This window comes from Apium graveolens, chromosome 11 (genome assembly GCF_009905375.1).
Source record: "Apium graveolens cultivar Ventura chromosome 11, ASM990537v1, whole genome shotgun sequence".
Taxonomy (NCBI): Eukaryota; Viridiplantae; Streptophyta; class Magnoliopsida; order Apiales; family Apiaceae; genus Apium; species Apium graveolens.
Genome location: NC_133657.1, coordinates 3688547 through 3704846, shown reverse-complemented (window position 1 = coordinate 3704846; position 16300 = coordinate 3688547).

Here is a 16300-nt window from a genome sequence, read left to right as displayed (position 1 = left end):
ATTATCAATAGAGATCTCTGAGATATCGACAAGTCAATTCTACATGTAGAGATCTCAGACATATCGACAAGTCAGTTAGCATACAAATATCAAGAGACCTCGACAAGTCAAATAAACCTATAGAGAACTCAGAGATCTTGATAAGTCATTATACTTATCGATTTCGATAAGTCATTATACTTATCGAGTTGTCACTTCTCTATAGAATAAACTGGAGATCTCGATATGCCTCTCAAATATAGAATGCAAACAAATGAAGATTCAAGATTATCAGTCAACAAACAATCTATCAACTAGATTGAAAAGTCTACAAAGTAGCTGAGGAGAATACAAGATCAAGGGCCAAGATTAACTAGACAAAGGATGGCCACAGACCTGCAAGATTCTGCACAAATTTGCTAAGCTAGAAATGGAAATAGAAAATTGTTTCTTTAGAAAATAGTTTAGTACATTTTATTGATGAACCCAAATCTAAAGCAAGTGAGCATCATCTTATTGATGATTCGTTGGCCCACTTCCTATTTCTTTCTGAAGCTATTGAGAAATCTGTGCACAATCTCAAATCAATCACCACAGATTCTACACTAGTTTCAACTCCTAACTCTATCATTTCTACTCTCTCGACGAATATTCCTCATCCGTCGATAAGTGATTGTCTCTCGACGGATAAGCTTCACAGCAATTATCCGTCGACATTCATAACTGCTATTTCGACGGATATATCTCATCCGTTGAAAGTCTCTACACAACTTGAAATTTCTAAACATGTTACTAGTATATATGAATGAGTGGTTGTTCAATCACTCTTAGGATTGAGGGAAGGGAATGACTTGAGTGAGAGGCTGAGTTGCTCTCAGGAAAAAGGAGAGGAAAAGAGTGAACAAATGCATGCTATTTTTTCCAGCATGGCAAAAGTGAGTGAGAGGACTCCCATCTTAGATGGTGAAGGTGAGGGTGGGGAGCCAAGGGGAGCCCTTGCTGCAACAAAAGAGAGATACTGAGAAAAAAGCAGGTACAGAAGAATGGGAAGATCCCGCTGCTAGTGAGTTAAAGGATGTCAATGATACAGAAAAGAAGCAACTATTTCAGCAAGAATATCAAGTTGTTTTAGATTCTGTCTCTTTTGATGCTGAGACATTTACTCATCCTGTTCCAGCATATCAAATTCTAGATAGACTGGGCAATGAGGATGATGAGATGACTCTAAACTTGGTGCACGCTACAGCTTCTATGCTAAGGGCAAATGATGCAATCAATTCACTTCCTTTTACAGCTAGTGATAATTTTGACTATCCTTCTGGTGCCTCTGGTGGTTCTATTGGTGATGACTCTCTTGGAGAGGATGCTGAAGAGGTAGGCAGGAACATAGGGGGAGAAGCAGAAACTCCAGCTTGGATATTTACAAAGGACTGCAACTATCATCACTTCAAATCCACCTTGTTCAAACTTATTCATCAAACTCAAGCTGCCATTCAAGACACCAACAATGCCATCACCAAAAGTCTTCTACAAGCCCATCTAGAGTCTCTACAGTTCCACAAAATTCAAGCTCTCCAACATAATGAAACTGTAGATGAACTGAAGCATGATATTGAGCAAGTCAAGGTGGATATCTCTAAGAGATTGGATGCCAAACTTCCTGATTCTATAATGATTAGCTTAAACCAAAACCTCAGGAAAGATCATGACTTGAATTGGAAAGTTGAGGATTTAGGTTAATGACTATCAAAAGTGGAGAACTCAGTTGCTCAAATTCTTTGAAATCAACAAACTCAAACTCAACTACTACAACAACTGGTGGTTGCTCAAAATTCCAACCCTGCTTTACTTGATGATAACAAAAGGGGGGAGAATTAATGTTGTGCATTTACAAGTCAGTAAGGTAATTGTTCCAACCATTATCTTCTCAAAACCACAAGTGTTAGATAGTATTGATCTAATCACCATAGGAGGAGGTGAACTCAAGCTGAAAGAACAAAGGCAGAAAATTGATGAGAAGATTGAAAATGTATTTTGTCCAATTGCAAATCAAGAGAAATATGTGAAACACTTCACTCATTTGAGACAAATTCCAATAAGTGAAATGAGATTGGGGAATATAAAAAGGGGTCAAACATCATCTAGAAGACATCAAAAGACCACTGTGATTTTGAATACCAAGAATCACTCATTAAAACATTGAAGAAAAAATCCAATTGACCTAGTCTATGCAACTCCTCAACCTGATGAAAAGAAGCTGCTTGGTCACTCCATTGCAAATCACAAGGATCCAAGAGACTCAGTCTTGAAGAAAAGAATAGCAAAGATCTACATGTATGGCAAACTAATTTGTGTGATTGTTGGACATCCCCAATTTGGAGAAGCCAAGAAAGAAGAAAAATTGAGGCTTAAGTATCAGAAAAGGCAGGTTGCCTTAGAAGCTAAGAAACAAGCTGAAAAACTTACTACCAAGTCGGAAAGTGAGAAGCCTGCCATCATAACTGAAACTGAAATGGAGGAACCAAAGCAGAAATATATAAAAAGAATAAAGGAAAGAGCCAAAAGGAAGCTGGTATTTTGTTAGATATATTTGTGATGTCATGTCTAATATGATTTGTGTTTAGTTTTCAGATCTTACTTAACAGGACAAATCAGTACTTAACTGTAAATAAATACTTATACTGAAGTCAGGACTTAAGATATCAGAACTTAAGTTGTCAGAACTTAAGTTATCAGGAGATATTTATCAGGAGATAATATCAGGACTTAAGGAGACGTTCAGATAAGGAAGGCGGTTGATTGAAAGGAAAGAAGATCAAGACAAATATAAGAAGAAATATGCATGGAGAAGAATTCTATAAGGAATAGAATACTTGGAAGAAAAGATAACTGATTGATATATATTAGGAAGCAGAATTCTATTCGATATCAATTAGAAGATTATCTTGTAACTGTGTAGTATATAAACATAGGCATGGGGTTTACACTATAGGTGTTATCATAATCGAGTTTATTATTCATTATAACCCTAGCAGCTCTCGTGATAATTTGTTCATCACTGAGAGAGGACAGTTCTTTATAACAGAGTTTATTGTGTTGAATAAAATCTGTTTTCTGTTACTTAAGTTCTTATATTCGATTTGATTGTAGTAAATACTGTATTCAACCCCCTTCTACAGTGTGTGTGACCTAACAAGTGGTATCTAAGCAATCTGTTAACATACATACAGTAAAGATCCAAAAACAATCATGTCTGAAGAAGTACAAACTCCAACCAAGCCCACCAAAACTGAAGAAACTCCAAAGACTCAAATCCATAATCGATATGAGACTATAAGGGTTCCCATACTGAAGCCTTCTGAGTATCCCATATGGAAGGTGAGGATGTCTATATTTCTGGAAGCTACAGATCCAGAATACCTTGACAGAATCAATGAAGGACCACATAAGCCAAACAAACTCTCTGTTGTAGTTGCAGATCAGCCAGCACAGACTGTACCAAAGGAGAAAAATGAATATACAACTGAAGATATCTCATATATTACAAAGGATGCAAAGGTAAGACATTTGCTGCACAGTGCCATTGATAATGTCATGTCAAACATGGTAATTAACTGCAAGACTGCAAAGGAGATATGAGATGCCTTGGAGACAAGATGCCAGAAAACTGATTCAATTAAGAAGAACAGGAGGACTATACTCACTCAAGAGTATGAGCACTTTGACTCAAAACCTGATGAGTCATTGACTGGTTTATATGATAGATTTGTCAAACTCTTGAATGACCTGTCACTGGTGGATAAGGAATATGATCTTGAAGATACTAATCTCAAATTCCTTTTAGCTCTTCCTGAAAGTTGGGATTTGAAGGCCACAACTATAAGAGACAACTATGTTCTTGATGAAACTACTCTTGATGAAATTTATGGTATGCTCAAGACTCATAAACTTGAGATGGATCAAAGAAGCAAGAGGCATGGGAGAAAGTCAAGGACAGTTGCTCTTAAGGCTGAGGAAGAATTCCCTAAAGTGGTTGTCTCAAAGAAAGGCAAAGGAAAGGCTCTCATCACAAAGTCTGATACTGAGTCATCAAGTTCTGATAGTGATGAGGATTCAGAAACTGAAAGTCTCTCTGAGATGAACCCTGATGAAGAGATGATGAAGCTGTGTGTTCTTATGGTGAAAGGAATCACAAAGATTGCATACAGGAAATTCATAAGGGGAAAGAAATTTTCCAGGAAAGGTGCAAGTTCTGATAAGAAAGGTTTCAGAAAATCTGAAGGCAAAGGAGGAAAGTCTGACAGAGGAGATTACTCAAATGTCAAATGCTACAACTGTGGTGAAAAAGGCCACATATCTCCTGATTGCAAGAAAGGAAAAAGTGACAAAGGCAAGGCTCTTGTCACAAACAAGAAAAGCTGGATAAACACTTCAGATTCTGAAAGTGAGGTAAACTATGCCTTGATGGCAAATGCTGATAAAAGTTCTGAAGCTGCTGAGTTAAAGGTACCTCAAACAACTTATGCTTTTTATACTGATGATATAACTGAGTTGAGAAGATATCTTAAAACCATGTTCATTAGTTATAGAGATCAAACTTTAACATGTGAAAGATTAACTTCTGAAAATCTTGCTTATAAAAAGAGGAATGATTATTTAGAAAAAGAGTTAGTTATGTTCCATCAAACTCATAAAGATAGAGATGATGATTTCTATGTTAGATATGAAGTGCTTAAAATGAATGAACCTCTAAAAACTGAGTTAGAAAAGGAAAGAGAGATTATCAAGACTTGGACTAACTCTGGCAGAACAACTCAGAATCTGTTAAGTAGTGGAAACTGGAAAGAGGGCTTAGGTTATGGAGATGATAAGAATGATAAAGGAACTATAGAAATTGAGCCTATAGTTGTTAAACAAAAGTCAAAGGTAAATCATGTTAAATTTGTAGATGTAAAGACTGATATTGATAAATCAGAAGTAAAAGAGAAATTAACTTCTGAAAAACCAAAACAGGATAAGCCAACTGAAGTTAACATAGGCTTAATGACAAAGAAGCAGCTTAAGCATAAGCTGAAAGATGTTAAGAATGTAAACAAGGTAAAGCCACCTAGGAAAAATAGGAAGGGAAAGGTAGGTGTGAATAAAAGCAATGATTATAAGCCTGTTCCTAATGCTCCTAGAAAGAAATGTTATAACTGTGGAAATTCTAACCATCTGGCTTCTTTTTGCAGGAAGAATAAGAACATAAACTCCATACCTTCAAAATCAGGAGTTAAGAGTCAGTATGTTAGATATAGGCCACAAAATCCTTATTTTCATTGTGGTAGTTTATGGCATTCCATTTATACTTGTAAGGAATATTATAGTTTGTACTATGATTATTATCAAATAAAACCTTCTTTAAAGAAAGTTATCATTATTCCTTCTAGTGTAAGTTCTGATGCAAAGTCGGATATTGCAAATTAGTTAAGAAAACTGTTAACATAAATTATGATGCTAAATCCGTTGCAAATGTTAACAAACTTAATAAGGCCAAAGGATCCAAGCAAGTCTGGGTCCTTAAAACTAATCATTAGTGGTCTTTGTGATTGCAGGGCAACATGAAAAACATCCTAGTTCTGGACAGTGGATGTTCAGGACATATGACTGGAAATAAAGCCCTACTATCAGATTTTGTGGAGAAAGCTGGCCCAGGTGTTTCTTATAGATATGGTAACATGAGAATAACTCTGGGATATGGCAATATCAATCTTGGGAATGTCATCATTGAAAAAGTAGCTCTAGTCTCAGGACTTAAACACAATTTGCTGAGTGTTAGTCAAATCTGTTACAGAGGTTATCATGTGGATTTCTTTGAAGAACACTGTGAAGTTGTAAGCAAATCTACAGGAAAAGTTGTTCTGAAAAGATACAGGCATGGTAACATTTATGAAGCCAAGCTTTCAACAAGTACTGATGGTTCTGCAATCCGTCTGTTAAGTAGAGCATCAATTGAAGAAAGCTGGAATTGGCACAAGAGACTCTCTCATTTAAATTTCAACAATATAAATGAACTAGTCAAGAAAGATCTTGTGAGAGGACTGCCAAAATCAGTATTTGCTCCTGATGGCCTTTGTGATTCATGTCAAAAGGCAAAACAAAGAAAATCTTCATTCAAGAGCAAGACTGAATCTTCAATTCTTGAGCCTTATCACCTACTACATGTTGATCTATTTGGTCCAGTGAATGTCATGTCTATTGCAAAGAATAAATATGCTATGGTCATAGTGGATGAGTTCACCAGATACACATGGGTGTATTTCTTGCACATAAAAAGTGAACCTGCATCTATCTTGATTGATCATGTCAAGCAACTGGATAAATTGGTTAAAGACTCTGTGAAAATCATAAGAAGTGATAATGGCACTGAGTTCAAGAATTTGATTATGGAAGAGTTATGCAAAGACCATGGAATCAAGCAGGAATTCTCTGCTCCTAGAACTCCACGGCAAAATGTAGTTGTTAAAAGAAAGAATAGAACTCTTATTGAAGCTGCACGAACTATGCTTGATGAAGCAAAGTTACCAACCTGTTTTTGGGCTGAAGCTGTGCAGACTGCTTGTTTTACTCAGAATGTAACACTTATCAACAAGCATGGAAAGACACCATATGAGATGGTGAAGAAAAAGAAGCCAAATCTGAAGTATTTTCATGTGTTTGGATGCAAGTGTTTTGTTTATAAGACTCATCCTGAACAACTATCCAAATTTAATCTAAAAGTTGATGAAGGAATTTTTGTTGGATATCCACTTTCCACAAAAGCCTTCAGAGTCTACAATTTGAGAACAAGGGTTGTCATGGAATCCATCAATGTCTCTTTTGATAATAAGAAGATTACTGGACTTGAAGATTTCAATGATTATGATTAGCTGAGATTTGAGAATGAAGTAAATCCTGATAGTCTAAATTCTGAAAGTCTAAATCCTAATACTGCAAACTCTGATGGGTTAAACTCTGATGTTATTGAAACTGTGGTGACTATGCCAAAGGAAAATGCACATGTGCAGGGGGGATATTGCAGATTCAACCACATCTCAAGAAGCATCAGAATCTAGAACAGGCTCTTCAAGTTCTGATTCATCAAGTTCTGATGGGCCAAGTTCTGATAATTCTGGAAACTCAAATTCTGAAGGATCCAACTCAAAGAGCATAATTTCAGGGGGAGCATCAGAAAATGTTGATGGAGACAACATGGATCATGGGGAAGCATCCAGTTCTAGAGATAACCTTCCATCTGCAAGGAAGTGGACTAAAGCACATACACCTGACTTGATTATTGGAGATCCTGAAGCAGGTATAAGAACTAGAACACTAACATCAAATGAATACCTCTATCACTCTTTTCTTTCTCCGACTGAACCAAAGAAAGTGGAAGACGCACTTCAAGATGCTGATTGGGTGTAAGGAATACAGGAAGAGTTAAATGAATTTGAAAGAAATAAAGTCTGGACCCTAGTGCCAAGACCAGAGAACAGATCTATTGTTGGTACAAAGTGGGTGTTCAGAAACAAGTGATAGTGATGGCATAATTGCAAGGAATAAAGCAAGGCTGGTTGCAAAAGGATACTCTCAATAAGAGGGAATTGATTATGATGAAACATTTGCACCACTTGCTAGATTGGAAGCCATAAGGATATTTTTGGCTTATGTTGCTCATAAAAAGTTTACAGTCTTTCAAATGGATGTAAAAAGTGCTTTTCTTAATGGAGAAATAGATGAAGAAGTATATGTTGAACAACCTCCAGGTTTTGTAGATTCAAAATTGAAAGGAATATATCCTAAGTCCAATCATGTATGAGGATTTAGGAATAACTTTTATGTAATCTGTTTTGATTTCATTGATATTAATAAAAGACTTGTTTTGTTTTTATTACGGGCTCTATCTATTTAAGTGTTTAAATAAGATATACCATAGTTTAGAGTAAAGCTTTTTATGGATTATGATGAGATCATAATAGTGAGACCTAAAAAGATGATAACTCTAAACTTAAATAGTTTCTGGTCATAGGATTACTAACTGGTAATTAATAATCAGCAAAGATCGGTACATACTATGCTTGCTTCATTATGAAGGATATCTGTTCTCATAGACATTTGTGTGGTGACACTATAGCTAGTATGTAGGTGCTTATTATAGAATAAGTTCACTGAACATGACTCGCACAGCTGAACAACTGATGGAGTTCACTCACGTGTCAGCAGTTGTTCACATAGTGATAGTTGTACAAGTATCCTTAGACTTGAGGTCATCATAGTCATCTTGTGTACACTGAACTATGCTTTGGTTTAGTTCTTAGTCTCCAGGGACAATTATTAGGGCTCTACTGGGTATAGGAATTTGTACACGAAGATAGTGTATGATCAATAAAGGATCTACCCCTTCCAGTGAAGGAAGCGAATGTTCAAGGCTGATCCACTTATGCTAGTTCAGGAATCTCTGGCCAGAGTGAATGAAATTAGAAAGGAGTTTCTAATTTGCATAGAACTACGCATAGTAAATGGTAAGCAAGTGATTAAATTAGATAGTCTTGACACGAGATCCATGCCTTGTATTTAATCGGGACATTGTAGGGTTGAAGGAGTTTATTGTACGATAACTATTCACTGAATAGGTTCTTGGTATTCTAAGCAGTGAATTCATATTATCCGGGTAGTCGCGATATGCTGAGAAGTATCCCTCACGATGTAGAATAAATGTGATTAATTAATTAATCATATTTAATAAATTAGAGAATTTATATAAATAATGATAAAATAGTTTTATTATTATTTATTTCTACTACCGGCTTAATATTGAACCTACAGGGTCACACCATAAAAAGAGAATGATTTTATGGTAGAGGAATTAATTAATAATGGCTAATAATTATTTATTTGTGAAATAAATAATTAATTGGCAAATTTAATAATTGATTAAATGAGATTTAATTGATTATAAATTAATTAAGAAAAGTTCTTAATATTATTAATTAAGGATTTAATTTTTGGAAATTAAATCAAGAGAGAGAATTATTTCTAAAGTGTTTAGAAAAAGGATTAATAATTAAAAGGTGTTTTAATTATTAATGAGAATAATAAATGGGATAATAATAATAATATTTATGGGAAAATTTCAGCTGAAAATTTTGCCTATAAATACACTATTATAGACCCTATTTTTATTCGAACCTAAGAACCCCAAAAACCCAAAAAGTTTGGAAAACCCAATTCTCTCCACCTCCTTCCTCCTCCTTAACATCATTTTCTTGGTGGATATCGGTGGAGTGCTTCACACTTGAGGAGCAACTGCTAAGGATCTCTGATCGTTGTCTCCGAATTATTTTAAAGGTTAGATTCGATCCCTCGAATTTTTATTCATGATCTGTATGCTTTTATTTGGATTTTATATGTGTAAAAGTATTTTGCCATGTCCCGCTGCGTTTAAAATCCAAAAATGGTATCAGAGCATAGGTTGTATGCATATAGATCTGTGGTAAAAATTTCAGAATTTTATGTGCTTGTATGAATTAGTTATGATTTTTACAAGTTATATCATGGATTAATTTTGTCTGATGAGAAATCGTTTCTCAGAATAATTTTGAATGTTGATCTGGGTTCTACAAGTGTTGTAGATCGTCTGGGTATTTTTTTCATAATTTTATGATGTATAGATTTTTTATTATGAATTTTTGAAGTTCTTACAATAAAATTCGTAATTAAATAAAGATATATATATTATTATTTGTTAGTATGTATATATATATATATATATCTGTACATCTGCATATGCTGTTGCTACTGTCTGTTCTGCACGGAAGCATAGAAGAGGTCAGTTGTCAGGCTCGGCAACCGAGAAAGAGAATCTGTCAGGCGGCTGTAGAAAAAAAAATAGGGGTGTTGCGCATTCCGTGAATGCGTTACACACCTGTGGCACATTCACGGAATGCGTTACACCTTTTAATGGGTTAAAAGGGTTGTAACGCATCACCGGAATGCGTTACAGGGCTTGTAACGCGTTCCTGTAATGCGTTACAGCCCGACTGTCCATATTAAAATTGATTTTCTGGGAGTTTCGTAACTCCGTTTTGGGCGTGCAATATACCGTTGGATTCGTTTTTCCGAGACGGATCTAATGGAGTGATCAATTTTAGTTTATATAAAAGTTTTGAATTGTTTATATTTCCATGAAGTGTTTTAAAGCTGTTTTTTACTGTTTTAATTGCTTTTAAATGCTTCATGTGATACATAGAGATGTATAATGCTTAGACTAATGTGCTAGATGATGTAACATGCCTACCTTGATGTTTATTCATGTTTATATATGTGATATATGCTTAGTTTATCATGCGATGATAGATTTAGGTGAACTTAAATGAACATAAGGCGTTTGTTAGACAACCTAGTATAGTGAAATTGTTTCATAACCTTAATAACAATATTATGAATACAATCATGAGATTCTTGTGTTTATGAAACACGTAATTGAATATGAATTTTTGATATGAGAGAAAGGATGATTCTGTCAACAACAGATTTCTATCTGTAAGAAAGGGTTATTAAGTGACGCCTCTTGACAATGCTCCACCCGATCTGGGAATCATCTGATTATTGATTTGAAATATTTAATTTAAAAGGAAGAATCTCTTTATAATATGATTATGATTGTAACGTAATATAATCCCTCTAAAATTAAATAATATCAAGTAGTAATTGGCCAATGATACAACGGGCTTGTGTCGGTCATAGCCTTCCAACATGATAGAAAAGTAGTTCTTATTTTTGAATCATTGTCGGTTCGTGCTACAGCCGAGGGCTTTAATTTCGAAATAAGAAATACTTGTCTATTACATAGAGATGTGTACATTGAATAAGAATCTAAAGGTCGGTACGTGCTACAGCCGTGGGCCTTTGGGGACTGATTCAACTGTACGGAATGTTGGGTTAGACTTGACTTAGAATATTGAGTTTGTCGTGCCACAGCCGAGACTCAATTATTCAAGAGGCTAAAGTTTGATTAAGGAATAACATATGTTAGATATATTTGATAATGTCATGGCTAATATGTTTTATGTTTAGCTTTCAGATCTTACTTGAACAGGATAAATCAGTACTTAACTGTTAATCAGTACTTATACTGGAAGTCAGGACTTAAGGATATCAGTACTTATATTATCAGGAGATAATCATCAGAAGTTAGATATCAGAACTTAAGTGCTGAAGGATGATCAGATAAGGACAGCAGCTGATTAAAGGAAAGAAGATCGAGATAAACATAAGAAGAGATATGCATGAAGAAGGAATTCTGTGAAGAATGGAATACTTGGAAGAAAAGATATCTGATTGATATATTTTAGGAAGCAGAATTATATTCCATATCAATTAGCGATTATCTTGTAACTGTGTAGTATATAAACACATACATAGGGTTTACACTATAAGTGTTATCATATATTCGAGAAGATTATTCATTGTAACCCTAACAGCTCTCGTGATATTTGTTCATCACTGAGAGGTAACAGTTCCATACTGTAACAGAGTTTATTGTTTCAATAAAGTTTGTTTTCTGTTACTTAAGTTCTTAAAGTTCGATTTGAGTGTACTATACACTGTATTCACCCCCTCTATAGTGTGTGTGTGACCTAACAAGTGGTATCAGAGCCTATCTGTTAAGACACATACAGTTAAAGATCCAAACACAATCATGTCGGACACAGAAACTCCAACTAAGCCTACCAAAACTGAGGAACCACCAAAGACACAAATTCAGAGTCGGTATGAGACCATCAGAGTTCCCATACTGAAACCATCTGAATATCCCATATGGAAGGTAAGGATGACCATGTTCCTGGAAGCAACAGATCCAGAATACCTTGATAGAATCAAGGAAGGCCCTCACAAACCAACCAAGCTCGCAGTTGCAGTTGCAGGTGAAGCAGCAAAGACCGTACCAAAGGAGAAGAGTGATTATACTGCTGAAGATATAGCATCAATTGCTAAGGATGCTAAGGTACGACACTTACTGCATAGTGTCATTGATAATGTAATGTCAAACAGGGTAATCAACTACAAGACTGCTAAGGAGATATGGGATGCTCTGGAAACAAGGTGTCAGGGAACGGAGACAATTAAGAAGAACAGGAAGACAATACTCACTCAAGAGTATGAACACTTTGACTCAAAGATTAATGAGTCATTGAATGATTTATATGATAGATTTGTCAAACTTTTGAATGATTTGTCATTGGTTGATAAAGAGTATGATCTTGAAGATTCAAACCTTAAGTTCCTGTTAGCTCTTCCTGAATGCTGGGATTTGAAGGCAACGACAATAAGAGACAACTACAATCTTGATGAAACAACTCTTGACGAAATCTATGGAATGCTCAAGACTCATGAGCTTGAGATGGAACAAAGAAGCAAGAGGAAAGGAGGAAAGTCAAGGACAGTTGCTCTTAAGGCTGAAGAAGAATCCCCCAAAGCAGCTTCCTCAAAGAAAGACAAGGGTAAAGCTCTTTTCATAAAGTCTGATACTGAGTCATCAAGTTCTGAGAGTGATGATGACTCAGATTCTGAAAGCTTGCCTGAGACTGATGCTGATGAGGAGATGATGAAGCTGTGTGCTCTTATGGTGAAAGGAATCACAAAGATTGCATACAGGAAGTTCAGGAAGGGAAAGAAGTTTTCCAGGAAAGGCATAAGTTCTGATAAGAAGAATTTCAGAAGATCTGAAGGCATAGGAGGAAAGTCTGACAGAGGAGATTACACCAATGTTAAATGCTATAACTGTGGTGAGAAAGGCCACATATCTCCTGATTGCAAGAAGGTAAAGGGTGACAAAGGCAAGGCTCTTGTCACAAAGCAGAAAAGCTGGACAGACACCTCAGACTCTGAAAGTGAGGAGAACTATGCATAGATGGCAAATGCTGATAAATCAAGTGCTGGGAGCAGCTCTGAAGCTGCTGAAACAAAGGTACCTCAGACTACTTATGCTTTTCATACTAATGATATTAATGAGTTGAGAAGATATCTTAAAACCATGTTTGTTAGTTATAGAGATCAAACTTTAACATGTGAGAGATTAACTTCTGAAAATCTTGCATTTAAGAAAAGAAATGATTTCTTAGAAAAAGAGTTAGTCATGTTCCATCAAACTCAGAAGGATAGAGATGATCCTTTTATCTTAGGGATAAAGTGCTAAAAATGAATGAATCTATAAAAACTGAGTTAGAAAAGGAAAGAGAGATTATCAGGACTTGGACTAACTCTGGCAAAACAACTCAAAATTTGCTAAGTAGTGGAAACTGGAAAGAGGGCTTAGGTTATGGAGAAGATAAGAATGATAAAGGAACTGAAGAAATTAAGCCTGTTGATAAGCAAAAGCCAAAGTTAAAACCTGTTAAGTTTGTAACTGTAAAGTCTGAAAATGAGAAATCAGAAGTTACAAAGGAATTAACTTCTGACAAACTAAAACAGGAAAAGACAGCTGAAGTGAACATAGGCTTAATGACAAAGAAGCAGCTTAAGCATAAGCTGAAAGATGTTAAGAATGCAAACAAGTTAAAATCACCTAGGAAAAATAGGAATGGAAAGGAAGGTGTGAATAAAAGCAATAATTATAAACCTGTTCCTGATGCTTCTAGGAAAACATGTCATAACTGTGGAAGTTCTAACCATCTGGCTTCTTTTTGCAGGAAGAATAAGAATATTAACTCCTTACATTCAAAATCAGGAGTTAAGAGTCAGTCTGTTAGATACAAACCACAAAATCCTTGTTTTCATTGTGGTAGTTTATGGCATTCCATTTATACTTGTAAGGAATATCATAGCTTGTACTATGATTATTATCAAATAAAACCTTCTTTGAAGAAAGTTTCCATTGTTCCTTCTAGTGTAAATTCTGATTCAAAGACTGATAGTGTAAGTTCTGATAAGAAAAATGTTAACATAAACTCTGATGCTAAATCCGCTGCAAATGATAACAAACTTAAAAAGGCCAAAGGATCCAAGCAAGTCTGGGTCCTTAAAACTAATAATTAGTGGTCTTTGTGATTGCAGGGCAACAGGAAAAATATTCTAGTTCTGGACAGTGGATGTTCAGGACATATGACTGGAAATAAGGCCCTGCTATCAGACTTTGTGGAGAAAGCTGGCCCAAGTGTTTCTTATGGAGATGGCAACATTGGAAAAATATTGGGATATTGCAATATCAATCTTGGAAATGTCATAATTAAGGATGTAGCTCTGATCTCAGGACTTAAACACAATCTGCTGAGTATAAGTCAAATCTGTGACAGAGGTTATCATGTTGATTTCTTTGAAGAACACTGTGAAATTGTGAGTAAATCTAAAGGCAAAGTTGTTCTGAAAGGATACAGGCGTGGTAACATTTATGAAGCTAAGCTTTCAACAAGTACTGATGGTTCTGCAATCTGTCTGATGAGTAGAGCATCAATTGAAGAAAGCTGGAATTGGCATAAGAAACTCTCTCATTTAAATTTCAACAATATAAATGAACTGGTCAAGAAAAATCTTGTGAGAGGACTGCCAAAGTCAGTATTTGCTCCTGATGGTCTTTGTGATTCCTGTCAGAAGGCCAAACAAAGAAAATCTTCATTCAAGAGCAAGACTGAATCATCAATTCTTGAGCCTTATCATCTACTACATGTTGATCTATTTGGTCCAGTAAATGTCATGTCTATTGCAAAGAAGAAGTATGCGTTGGTCATAGTGGATGAGTTCACCAGATACACATGGGTATATTTCTTGCACACAAAAAGTGAAACTGCATCTATCTTGATTGATCATGTCAAACATCTGGATAAAATGGTCAAAGATTCTGTGAAAGTTTTAAGGAGTGATAATGGCACTGAGTTCAAGAATTTGATAATGGAAGAGTTCTGCAAAAACCATGGAATAAAGCAGGAATTTTCTGCTCCTGGAACTCCACAGCAAAATGGAGTTGTTGAAAGGAAGAATAGAACTCTCATTGAAGCTGCACGTACAATGCTTGAAGAAACAAAGCTTCCAACCTATTTCTGGGCTGAAGCTGTGTAGACTGCTTGTTTTACTCAAAATGCAACACTCATTAACAAGCATGGAAAAACACCATATGAGATGGTGAAGAAAAAGAAGCCAAATCTGAAATATTTTCATGTATTTGGATGCAAGTGTTTTGTTCTCAAGACTCATCCTGAACAGCTATCAAAGTTTGATCTAAAAGCTGATGAAGGAATCTTTGTTGGATATCCACTTTCCACAAAAGCCTTTAGAGTCTATAATTTGAGAACAAAAGTGGTCATGGAATCTATCAATGTCTCTTTTGATGACAAGAAGATTACTGGTCTTGAAGATTTCATTTACCATGATTAGCTGAGATTTGAAAATGAAGACTCAAATTCTGATACTGAAAATCCTGACAATCTAAGTCCAGATACTGTAAACTCTGATGGATTAAATTCTGATGTTATTGAAACTATGGTAACTACGTCAAAGGAAGATGAACCTATGCAGGGGGAGCATACTCAAGATCCTACCTCATCTCAAGAAACATCAGAACATGTATCTGGCTCTTCAAGTTCTGATTCATCAAGTTCTGATAAGCCACGTTCTGATAGTGCTGAAAATCTAAATACCGAAGAATCCAACTCAGAGAGCATAGTTTCAGGGGGAGCATCAGAAAATGAAAATGAAGATAGCATGGATCATGGGGGAGCATCCAGTTCTAGAGACAACCTTCCATCTACAAGGAAGTGGACAAAATCACATACACCTGATTTGATAATTGGAAATCCTGATGCAGGTGTCAGAACTAGAACAGGTACTTCAAATGAATGTCTCTACAATTCTTTTCTATCTCAGACTGAGCCAAAGAAAGTTGAAGAAGCTCTTCAAGATGCTGACTGGGTGCAAGCAATGCAGGAAAAGTTAAATAAATTTGAAAGAAACAAAGTCTGGACCCTAGTGCCAAGACCAAAGAATAGATCTGTTGTTGGTACAAAATGGGTATTCAGAAATAAAACTGACAGTGATAGCATAATTACAAGGAATAAGGCAAGACTGGTCGCAAAAGGATATTCTCAACAGGAGGGAATTGATTATGATGAAACATTTGCACCAGTTGTTAGGTTAGAAGCCATAAGGATATATTTGGCTTATGCTGCTCACAAAAAGTTTACTGTCTTTCAAATGGATGTGAAAAGTGCTTTTCTCAATGGAGAATTGGAGGAGGAAGTATATGTTGAACAACCTCCAGGCTTTGTAGATTCCAAACATCCAGATTATGTCTACAGGCTTGATAAAGCAC